General features: G+C 48.2%; 1 protein-coding gene across 2 annotated transcripts in view; it reads left to right on the top strand.

The window, feature by feature from the left end:
* The window catches only part of MAP2K5 (mitogen-activated protein kinase kinase 5), a 1222966-nt gene that overhangs the window by 217754 nt on the left and 992493 nt on the right, over positions 1-12719 (top strand). The window lies entirely within an intron of this gene.

The raw sequence follows: 12719 nt of genomic DNA on the forward strand, positions 1-12719 counted from the left end.
CATGATAGGGCAGAAGTCACCTTGTGAGCACGAAGTCGGGGTTCAACAGTCATCTAGGTTCCCTTCTCGTCTGTGCCTTGGCTCGTCTCGGAATCACACCTCAGCAGTCACGAGTACACGTCTGCACCGCTATGCTCGGTCGTCTCTACTTTCCTCCAAGTCACTGGAACCCTCCTCTTTATTAGCTGCTGTCTCTCTCTCCACTCGCTCTGCGCTACTTCTCCTTCTCCTTCAATCTTTGTCAGAGAGTATCAGCTTCATGATCTTTCTCGGACTTCAAAATGGCGACTGTCTGCCTGGAAATAATTAATGGCATTGATGCTAACGGCTAGCTGCCGCCTACAGACTGACTGACTCACAGCCTAACACTTTCGCTAATATGGAAGCTTGTCCTTTCATGGAAAGTTACGGCCAGTAACCTGCCGCCCACCAAATTCTTGTACCTCCCCGTACCAAGGACACGTTCCCAGCTGGCCAGCCTGATGTTGTGTCTTCGGAATGGAGAAAAATACAGTCTTTCGATAAGGGCCAGCCTGAGCCGGTTCTCTCCAAGCGAACAACCCTTCGAAACTAAAACATTACATTTGGCCTAGAAGCATCTCGAGCTGCCGGGGCGGAAAGCAAGATGGAGTCTCTCCCGTTTGAGGCCTACAAGGCCTGAAATAAGCATAACTCCATAGAAGATATACTAGCACTCTTGCAAAAGGACGGATTATCACTAATACTAATGAATCTATCCCCTAACATAAGTTTATAAGCCCTGATCTAAGGAAAAGGGTACGGAACTATATTAATACGCCTTGTGAATAGGCCCTGTCTACGGTTCTAATCCTTGCACTAGAATGATAGTAGACTGAAGTCACCTCCAATCATCTCCCCTCAAAGGAGGGCCGAAAAAGTCGGTCAGAACAGTATCTGAAGGCGTGTTTGCAGAGTGGTGGACGAAGGCGGTGTGGCCTGGTATCAGAACTCAGCCATCCTGCTGTGTGGGACTTAATAAAGGTAATAGGAGGGGTAGTTGTCCCCCAAGGACATCCTTGTGGGCCAATTACCCCTCCTGTTACCTCTAGTAAGTCCCGTAAAGTGGGATTGCTCAGAGGTTTTCGGAGGCGACGCCCCCTTAATCCACCACTCTGCAAATGCGCTTCCTGGTGCACTACTAGTTGGGTGATGAAGTCCACTTTACTCCTGATGGACCTTGGGGGCCAATAAGCCCTCCTGGTACCTCATGTCCTACGCAGTGGAATTCCTGAGCGCTGCTTTGGGAACCCAGCCCCCTTTCTCCACCACTCTGCAAACAAAACTGCGAGTTAAAAAACCATGGAAATTAACTCGAAAAAGCACAGGTTTCAGGGACGTTCTAGTTAGAAATTAGCAAATGTCAAAACCTTGGATATTTACTGAAAAAACACAGGGTTCAGGGACGTTATAGTTAGCAATTAGTATTTAAAAACCTTAAAAATTCACTGAAAAAACGACAGGTTTCAGTGACATTATAGTTAGCAATTAGTCTTTAAAAAACTTTAGAAATTCACTGAAAAAACCACAGGTTTCAGGGACGATATAGTTAGAAATTAGCATTTTAAAAACTTCAAAATTCACGGAAAAAAACAAAGGTTACAGGGATATTATAGTTAGGCTGGCATTTCAGTTGTACAAATCTAGAGCAATTAAGCTGTTGTAGTTAGCCGAGCTAGCAATAACTCGCTTTACACTACTAATGACCTCACAAATTACATCACTCATGACATGGTCAATGACATCTATAACATTCTTAGACTTTCTAGAAACAGTTACTGGATGATTTAATCAGTGATGTCATCAGTGATGTCACAGACCATGTCATGAGTCATGTAATATGTGACATCATCAGCAGTGCTTTGCGGGGATGCGAGTTATAGTTTGCGTAGCTAAAGATAACGGCTCACACTTGTTTTTAATATCTCCCCAATGTGGGCCAGGTTCCAGGGGTATGCAGAGATTTATTTGAAAAAAGGATAGTGTGCACGGGCCCCCCTCTAAGGGATTATGTATGCCCGTGGGACTGACACGTCCCCGGGGCCCATGTTCATAAAATCAGGGCGGGGGGGTGGCTTCATGGACCCCCCCCCCCTCCTCGGCACCACCACCTTTCCGGGACTATAAATAAAAAAATAGCTAGAGGGACTGTGCGGACCTCCCTGGGCTCTGGAGACCTGCCGCCAATATGGGGCTACAATAAACATTTAAGAGGGGATCTACATAGACCCCCGGGGACCACCACCTTCTGGGGCCAATTATATTTTTGAAAAAGAGTGAGAGGGGCCGCGATGCCCCCTCATGGGTCATATATGGTCCGGGGATGCCCATCTCTGCGGGGCAGGTGCTAGAATAAACAAGCATTTACAATGCAATAGGTCTCGCAGCATTAAAGTTTGAGTTATTGGCCTTGTGTAGGACAATGCATTGCAATGTGGATGATGCACCTCACGCACGGGGCTGACGCAGTTATTATTCACACAGCTCTGATGATGCACCTTAGGCACGGGCTCACAGCTGTTATTATTCACACAGCTCTGATGATGCACCTCACGCACGGGCTCACAGTTGTTATTCACACAGCTCTGATGATGTACCTCACGCACAGGGGCTGACGCAGTTATTATTCACACAGCTCTGATGATGCACCTAAGGCACCGGCTCACAGCTGTTATTATTCACACAGCTCTGATGGTGCACCTCTCGCACGGGGCTGACGCACTTATTATTTACACAGCACTGACGCACCTTAGGCACGGGCTCACAGCTGTTATTATTCACACAGCTCTGAATATGCACCTCCGGCACTGGCTCACAGCTGTTATTATTCACACAGCTCTGATGATGCACCTCACGCACGGGGCTGACGCAGTTATTATTCACACAGCTCTGATGATGCACCTTAGGCACGGGCTGACGCAGTTATTATTTACACAGCTCTGATGATGCACCTTAGGCACGGGCTCACAGCTGTTATTATTCACACAGCTGTGATGAAGCACCTCACGCACGGGGCTGACGCCTCCTGAAAGTGCCTGTATTTCAGCTAAACGACTACATAGTTTCCAGAGTCAATAACAAACTGTCATGCAACAGTAAATATTGAAACAGCTGAGCTAGACACGCTGCACAGATATCGCGTCTAAAACCACAACTTTGCATATTAACGCACGGAATGGAATGGAACCACACACTTTAGGTTACCCGCTTGTGTACACAGTATTCTATAGTTTATCTCGTGTACAACTGAAGCAATAAAAAATTCGGATACATGTACAGCCTCGTTATAAGAATGAAGCAAAAATACATTAAATTCAATAATGTTGATACAGTTGGGCAAAGTGAGTGTGTCTGCAGCAAAACACTGCAAATCTGCAGGCGCATTTAGTTTATCGCCCTGCACTAAATCCAGAAATAAACTGACATGCACAGAGTGCATTCATTTTAAAGGGTTACCATGGCATTGCAATGACTGTCTGTGTAACTGTCCTACGTGTTGCTTCCCCGGCTCTGCAGGCGCACCCGCCCAGGGACATGCCTTTCTGCAGCGGTTTAGGCTGGAAGTGGGACCCCGTGCCAACCCCGCTCGGGGCCAGCCATGCACAGCCGTGCCCCTCCCTGCAATCCCCACAGACCCGGGCAGCCTTCACCTTTCCTCGTGCCCCTTCTCCCTTACCTCCTGCCCCTCCGGTACCACCGCAGCTCTCAGGCCTTAGCAACACAGCCTAGCGGTGTGCCGCTCCCCGCCTCAGGGCTTGCCGGGAGTTGTTGTTCACGAGTCAGAGTGTAGTCCCAGTTTCCGCACGAGCTCGGACTACATATCCCATGGTGCCGTGCGACGGGCGGCCGACGAGCCTGCAGGCAGCATGCGCGTGCTGGGGGATCAACACGTGACGTGGGGACGATTAACTGGGAGTGGGCGAGGAGGGCGATTCAAGCCGGTCTCTGGGCTTTTCTTTTAATGACTGGCAGTTTTCAGATGGTAAACATGAAGACGGACAGTAGGATTAGGGTGACAACGGAGAGGTAGTACACACCAGGGGAGGCGATTGACAGCAGAGTAGACGAGGTACACTGAAGAGACTTGCAGAAGTCCGAAGTGGTGGTAGGTGGGCCTTAATTGTAGGGGGGTCGGTGCGCTCGTGTGTGTGTGTGTGTGTGCGCGCATTTGTGTATGTGTGCGACGGCAGGGGGTAGAGGGGGGTGTCGTCCCTGTATGTGTGCGTGCTTGTGTGTGTGTCTGTGTGTGCGCAGGCGTGTGTGTTGGAGCTTCACAGCAGACAGGAGATGGCCACAGCGAGCGCGTTCGGGCGCGCGCGGCCCGCTCCGCTTTTGGAAGATGCGGGTGGCCATCTCTTGTCTCCTCGAAAGCTGCGTCGCTCACAATAGGTCTCTGGCGAGACCGCGCTTTCGCACGGTTAACGCCACAAGCCCTAAAAAGGAGGACCCCATTCCTGAAAACTGACACCCCCAGGGCCGACTCCTGCTATCTCCAGAAATGCCCACCCTCTGGAGATACCTGTTTACTCTTGCTTGGCAGGAGGTATGACCGCTCCCGCCAAGCAAAAGCAAACACTCCGCTTCCAGCGGGTGGGAGCTGTCAGACCGCTGACGCTTGCTGGAAGCAGAGTTTTCATCTCTTTGCCTGCTCACAGACATGTGGGCAGGAAAAGAGATGAAAGTATCGCTCCCTTGCACAAGGGAGGTTATGTGCATTTCCAGCAGCTGCCTGCGTGCAAGAGCAATGCCGGATCCGGCAAGAGGTGGAGCCAGGTGGCACCACAGGGCCTTGAGTCTCCCCAGCGGTCCCTATCATTGAACATTAGGTGCCCTGGGTGAGCTGCAGGGCACCCAATTAGACGTGGCCGGACCCCGGGTATGGGGTCCTTAGGACTGAAGTCACCCCAGGGAGGGGGGCTGCATTGCCCCCTGCCCCATTAAATTTCAGCCAGGTCCTAGGGGATGGGGTCCCCGGTATGAAATCTGTCTGGGGAGGGGCGCCACACGTAGTATTCAAAGGTCTTCCCCCCTTTTCCCACGTTGAAGGACAGCTTAACAAAAAGCCCCCAAGCGCGTTTCCAAACGATTTTGGTGACGTGTTATTGATGCAGAGGAATACGAGGGCATCTCCACCAAACAAAGAAGCACTTGCTTCTTTTAGTTCAGAGAAAGCCCCCCGTTTGGTGGAGATTCTTGAGACATTTATCCAACAAGGTAACACTAACTTGTTAGCCAGATGAAAGTACTCCAGCTGGGTAGACGTTTTCGGCAACACTGGGGACTCTTCTTGGAAAAATGAGGTTCCATTCAGGCCCTGGTGTACATTTCACAGAAATTAAACCTCAACGGGAAGCACTTCAAAATATAAACATAGCAGGTGCCACAGTGGAAGCTCCACTTCATAAAGCACAAACAATCCTAACTTCTTGGGCTTGGTGAAAGCAAAGCATATGTGTTTTTTCTCGTATTCCAGGTTGAAAAATGATGAAAACCTTAATGGAGGTGACTGCAGCATTATTCTCTTGGAGCGCAATCTGATCTGGTGTGACTGTGATGAGCTATTTATTTGGGCTGGGCGGAGTTGCACTTCGCGGAATTCCGCTTAGTTACCTAAAAACTCGCTGTGTTCCGCTCTGCCCTATGGCAACACGCAGAGTCACAGACCTAGCTGGTGGCACACAGCACGTTTGCCATGGAGGATTCCTCCCTTCCCCTCACCCCGACTGCCTCCAGCTCTCCACTGGCTTACCTCCTATCCTTCACCAAGCCTCTCGGATGGTTTGGGTGCTGCTCTGAATTGGGCACAGTGCTGCTACAAGTCATGCTGCCATGGCAGTGATCCACGATGTTTCTTCTGCAATTTAACCCCTTCGCTGCAGGACTGCTCATGCGTGCGCAAGGAGAATGGAGACCGTGTTAAGTTCTGCACTCTCCATGCACGCGCCTGTGCAGTCCTCGCGAGTCCTGCAGCAACGGGGTTACATTACAGAAGAAACATAGCGAATCAACACTGCGGCAGCAGGAGGGATGGCAGCACCAGACAGACCAGCACCTAGACTGGGCAAGCGGTTGGATGAAGGTAAGTAGGGGTGGGCAGCGGGGCTAACTCCGCCACTCGGCGGAATCTGATTTTTTTGTCAAACTCCCGAAGTTGGCAAAACTCAGCAAAAGCCACTGGCGGAGCGGAGTTTACTGCCCACCCCTGATTTTATTTTCTTGTCTCCTGGTGAGAGCAGAGTCCATGATTCACCCTTTTAAATACCGTAAGTATGCAAATGACCAAAATGCATAGCACCACTCACACACCCACTCACAGAAATACACAGGCATCCATATACCCACTCACAGACCCACACAGGCACTCACAAACCCACTCACAGAGCCACACCCATGAAGACCCTCTCACCGGCACACACACCCACCAACTCACAGACACACAGATGCATTTACAGACCCACTCACAGAGCCACAAACTCTCACACCCACTCAGACACTCACACACTCACACATTTACTCCCACTCACAGGCTCTCACAGACCCACGTGGGCATTCACAGACCCACTCTCAGAACCAGACAGACACTCACACATGCACTCATAGACTCACTCACATACCCACTTACAGGCCCACACAGGCACTCACAGACCCACTCACAAACACACACAGGCACTCACAGACACACACAGCCACTCACACACCTACTTTAAAGGTGACAGGTTTCAGCTAGGATTAACAAATTTAAAAACCATACATTTTACTGTGAACAACAAAGGTTAGAGGGACGTTCTAGTTAAGGGATATAATTAAAAAAAACTTAGAAATTCACAGAAAAAAACAAAGATTACAGGGATGTTATAGTTAGGCTCAGATTTCACTTGTACAAAACCAGTGAAATTCAGCAGGTATAATTCCCTGAGCTAACTATAACTTACGCCCCAGCAATGTACTGCTTACGACCTCGCATATTACATTACTCATGACAAAAGGCTCCCTGTTTTCCATTTTTACAGATTTTTTTACAAATTAATACAGACCGAAAACCATTTATTTTCTTCTGTGTATTTATTTTTAAATGTGGATGAAAATGGAAATTGGGTGCTTTTTGAGGGATTCTAAATACACTTTGCCATGATTGCCAGACCAGTAACTGTGTGGATTGATAGGCAAGGGGGCTAAAAATAAAACGAAAATTTAGTAAAGAGGCTTAAACAGCAGTAGATATGCAAGCGGGATAGAGATACGGACAACGGCGGACACGGTGACCGCACCTCCCAGCTGTGTACCCTTTGTGTAAAGAATTTCAACAATCATTCGGGTTGGGTGTGCATAAACTTCTCCAGCACCTGCCGTTGTTTGGTGCTAACTGCCAGGCAGAGAGATGCTAAGCCAAAGAATTGGAGTGATGCACCACCCTTTTGTGTAGGAAGAGATAGAAGAGGTATGCTGAAATAAGTCTTATAGTTTTTGGTAAGTTGTTTTGTACAGTCCTTTATTGCAAAGAAATCCAAATAAAGGAAATTCAGCCAACGCGTTTCGTTCATAACAATGAACTTCTTTAGGGCCTCCGTGATGAGGCCCAGCAAGCGGCAGATCTGTGGAGTGAACCTAGCAGAAGGCTACAGTCATTCACTCCACAGATCTGCCGCCGTCTGCTAGTCTATCACGGAGACCGAAGCTGCAGCAGTATACAAGCACACGTTTTCTCATACTTTGAAGCTACTTGATCTTATGACCTGAAGAAGTTAATTTTTATGAACGAAATGCGTTGGCTGACAATTTCCTTTTTTTGGATTTCTTTGCAATCATGGACTGTACAAAACAACTTACCAAATACTCTAAGACTTATTTGAACATACCTCTTGCTACACAAACGGGTGGTGCATTACTCCATTTCTTAGGCTTAGCAGTAGATATGCACAAGGCTGATACTGAAATGTTCATATTATCATATAAGTGCATTTATTTATCTTCAGCGGGTGTTCATATCACTGAAACCTGACAGGCATTAAAGCATGACTGCATATTTATTCGTTAAATACATGTGAAAATATACCAATTTTTTCCCCAAAACCCATAATAAATATGAATCAATACAGATAAAGTTGACAAAAAAGAAATATAGATAATACCGACGGAAATGCTAAAGAAATCAATACCATAAAACGGAGAGTCCTACTCATGACATGGTCATTTACATCACTGATGATATATTAAATGACGTCACTGCTGATATCCACAGATCCACTCACACAGCCACTCACTCATCCATAGAGCCGCTCACACACTAACTCACTCACCCATACAGCCACTCGCACAACCACTCACTCGCCCAAACAGCTACTCATACAACCAGTCACTCACCCATACAAATACACAGCCACACATTCCCCTATACAGCTACTCACACATCCACATATTCACCTATGGAGCCACTCACACACCCACACAGCTTCTCAGCACAGTCACTCCCTAACCCATACACGGATTCACACAACCAACTTACAAACTCATTCACACACAAGCATGCACGCACTCCCTCGTCCGCTAACTCACCCATACACCAATTCATACAGACACTCACTCTCTAATACAGTCACTCACAAACCAACTCACTTAAACATTCACTCAAACAGCAACTCAATCATCCATACAGCCACATACACACCCAGTCGCTCACTCATATAGCCATTCAAACACTCACTAACTCTCCCATACAGTCACTCACTCACCCTGACAGCCATTCACACACCTATACAGCCAATGATACACCCACCCACTCACTCACCAATACAGCTACTCACACAGCCACTCACACACCCATACAGCCACTCACACACCCATACAGCCACTCACACACCCATACAGCCACTCACACACCCATACAGCCACTCACACACCCATACAGCCACTCACACACCCATACAGCCACTCAGATAACCACTCACACACCGATATACACACAGTCACACAGCCACTCACATAATATGTTAGACGTAGTATCACTTATTAGTAGTACACCTAGTATACTAATTTAACTTTTGTAGTAGCTTAGTATATATGTTTAACAATCATAAACTCTTAGAAAATACTTGCACTCACTGAATGGTGTCATCAGTGATATCACTGACCATGTCATGAGTTCTGTAATATGTGAGGGCATAAGCAGTGCATTGGGGATCATGAGATATTCACTGGTTTTGTATAACATCCCTGTATCCTTTGTTTTTTTCAGTGAATTTGTTTGTGCATATATATTATTGGAAAGTAAGATCTGCTTTTATGGTTACCCCCCTTTTGCTTGATGTAATGCTGTTTCTGACTAGTCTGACTGGGATCCTGCTAATCAGGACCCCAGTCTCTGTGCTTTCTCCCCCTAAATTGGTTTGGTAAGTACTTCGGTACATCCAAAATTGGACACTGGTGTACCCTTATCAGACCCTAGTATATGGTACTAAGGTACCCAGGGCATAGGTACACGAGGGGTTCCCCATGGGATAAAGCATGTAAATGTACAGGAATTTATATAGCGCAAATCACCAACCGGTCTCTAAGCGCTTGCTTAGGGAACCCGTCCTGGTATTCCCCTGTGAGATAACCCCGGCAGGGTATCCGCAAGGTGAAAGCCAGGCATCCCGCCGCGAGGGGCCGTTGTGGAGATTAAGCAAGCTATTGCCCAGAGTCGCAGAGTGTGAACCCGTGAATCGAGTAGGCACCGAAGCAAGAATTGTCGAGTCCATGGACATTTTAGGACTCAAGACCCTGCCTAGCCGGGAATTGAACCCTGGTCCCGGGCTGACCTCTGCTTCCAGGTCTGCCTCCTCTAACCAGTGAGCCACACTTCTCCATGTATTATACCACCCATGGAAGATCACTCAATTTGTAACTACAGGCCTGCCATTGCAGCCTGTGTAAGTTGGTGCTAACACCACTAATGAAAGAAATATGTTTACCTTTATCTACGGTCACTACACTTAAAACCTATGTCACCCCTAAGGCAGGCCTTAGAACCAAGCACCCTGCTTTCAGGATTGTAAGTGTGAGAGTGCCCCTGCATGAGCAGGACACCATTTACAGCCCATTAAGTCCATTCTCCTGGGTTATAAGTGAGGCAGCCATATGACCTATAGAGGGGCACCGTGTCATTACGCGATAACCATCTCAAAAGTGGCTGTAACTAATCCTATCATGTTTGGTATCAAACATGTTGGAACCATACCCCACAGCATGCACTGTACAGCTCCTGTGGGAGACCCTCGGTGATCCCGGTGCCAGTCTTCCAGACCCTGGACAGAAAGTTACGGCTGCTTCCAGCCAGAGACACGTGTCTAGCCTTCTGCTGCTAAGCCAAGCACAGGCAGTGGAAGACAAAACAATAGGTATCCTGTCACAGGGAGGTGTGACCACCTCCCAGACAGGGTTTAGTGTATTGGGGCAGAGTGGGGGCGCTACATAGTCTGCATGCAAGTCACACTAGGTGCCCCAATGCATAGTCAAAATCAAACCAGTTCAGGGAGCTGTTGGCTCCCGCTTTGGCGCGAACCTGGACAAAGGACAGGAGAGTATCCTACCCCTTGTCCAGTCACTCCTTAGGGAAGGACCTCTGTATCATCCCAACTGTTTCCCTAGGGCATTTAAGGGCTTACCTGAGGGTGGGTCCCTAGATGCGTCTTGGGACAAGATGCATTTCAGGTTCCACTTCTTCAACCGTCTGGTCACTCTGGACTTCACTCTGGGCATCAAGGCTGCAACCGGGAACTCCTGCTGCTCCTGATTTCGACACCCTGCTCATTTGCTGCAACATCCGTGCCTGTGCACCATACAGGAACCTTCCAAGGCCTGTGGGCATCCAATACACCTGAAGGAATCTCCCTTAGAGTGAAGGAGTCATTTCCCTGCATCTGCAGGCACCACAACCAAGCTGACCGGCCTGCTGATCCTGGGCTACCACGGACTGCGAAAGGCTAAGCAACACAGGTGGTGGTTCTTCACGTCCCTTGAGGCCTGCCCTGTCCTCTCACCAAGTTTGAGGCCAGTATCCCTTGTCGTAGCCGGAGGAACCGAACCGCGGTGCACCGCGACAACTTGCAGTTGCAAAGGCTTGTTGGCTTCCTTCCACTAAGCTCTTCAGGCTCCAAGTAGCTCCAACCTCAAGCATCTCCTGTGACCAAGATCTACGCCCTCACCGTATCACTTGCATCGTTGGCTTGCATCTTTGGTGAGCTGCTCGAGGTCCTCTCGCTACTCCAGTTCCTTCGGCCTGTGCGTCCTCTTGAGGGTCATCTTTGTATTCTTTGGGCTCCCTTGATTGCTCGGGCCCTGCCCTGACTTCCCTGCATGTGGTGAGTCTCCTGGACCTTGCAGGTTCCTTCATTGCACCTTCTACAACTTCCACACTGGTTTTAGTTGCCAATGCTTGTTAGTGCTCCCGACCGACACCGACCCATCAACTTTCGACATCTAATGTGGGACAGCTTGTATTCGGCTCCTGGCCAACCACTGCCTCGCCTGGTCCGCACAGCTGCAGTTTCAAGGTCACAGTCGGCTTCCCTGCAACACTCTACATCGGTGGCCATTTGTCTTCCGTGCCTCCTGGTCTCTCCTGAGTGGCATAGACTCTGTCTCCTCTGCTTGCAGGTTCTTCACATCTTGAATCCGCCTTTGGGTTCCACTGGACACTTTCACTTTCTCCATCAGCAGCATCTTCCTGAAGTCCTCCATTGGGTTTGATAACGGTTTCCGACGCCACTTCACACCTATGCACCCAGCTTCCCTGGTGCAGGTATCCTGTTCCTAAGGTATCCAAGGGTGGGGAGGCTCTCCAACCTTCTGTCGTCCACTGGGTTTCTTCAGGGTCCACTGGGAAGAGTCCTTCGTCTTTAAAATTGCAACTGTGACTTACCCGTTGACTTGCATTGAACCCGCTCTAGTGTTCCCGCTCTGCACACTGCCTTCGTGGGGCTCCTGGTTACTAACCATGGGTGGTTCCTTGAGTCCCCGACACTTCTACGTCTTCTGGGTATAGTCTTGACTCGAGTCGTGGTTCGCATACCACTATTTTAATATATGGTTTGGTCTCCCCCTGGAGACCACTGTGTATTTCGTGCTACTTACATGTTTCAATTGCAAAGTATTGTGTGTATTGTGTATATCTCCAGCTAGGAGATATCTGTATGTGTTAGTGAGTGTCTTATAATAAATACAGATTTTTATAAATACACTGTGTGGTTCTTTTTTACTTAATCTATACGTATAAGATTATGTTCTGGTAAAAAAGGCTGCTTTACACCACTTCTGGGCTAAGCCTGAAGGCTGCTCTCCATGGCTACCCCACTTAGAGAGATTTCTAAGGTTGTCTAAGACTTCTAAAATCACCATGAGTGGTGTTGTCTGGATTGGTGCAAGGTGCCCACTTACATAAGTGTACACCATATACCAAGCCAGCTTCTCACATATAGATAGATAAATAGATGGATCCCAGTTCCTTCCCACTATGCGCTACAAAACGTGGGCACTCCAAACAACGTGTAAATTCATTAGTTTTATCAGCAGCAGTCCAACACTGACGTAAGATGTAATGTTATGTAAGGAGATGAATAAGAATAGAGTATGAATTAGTTTGTGTCTGTAGGTAAATTAACAAGCCTGACAGAATGGTGCTCTGGTCTCCAAGTCACCCGTTTTATAGCTTTACATCACTCATC

Source organism: Lissotriton vulgaris, chromosome 2_1 (assembly GCF_964263255.1).
Source record: "Lissotriton vulgaris chromosome 2_1, aLisVul1.2, whole genome shotgun sequence".
In the NCBI taxonomy this organism is placed as follows: Eukaryota; Metazoa; Chordata; class Amphibia; order Caudata; family Salamandridae; genus Lissotriton; species Lissotriton vulgaris.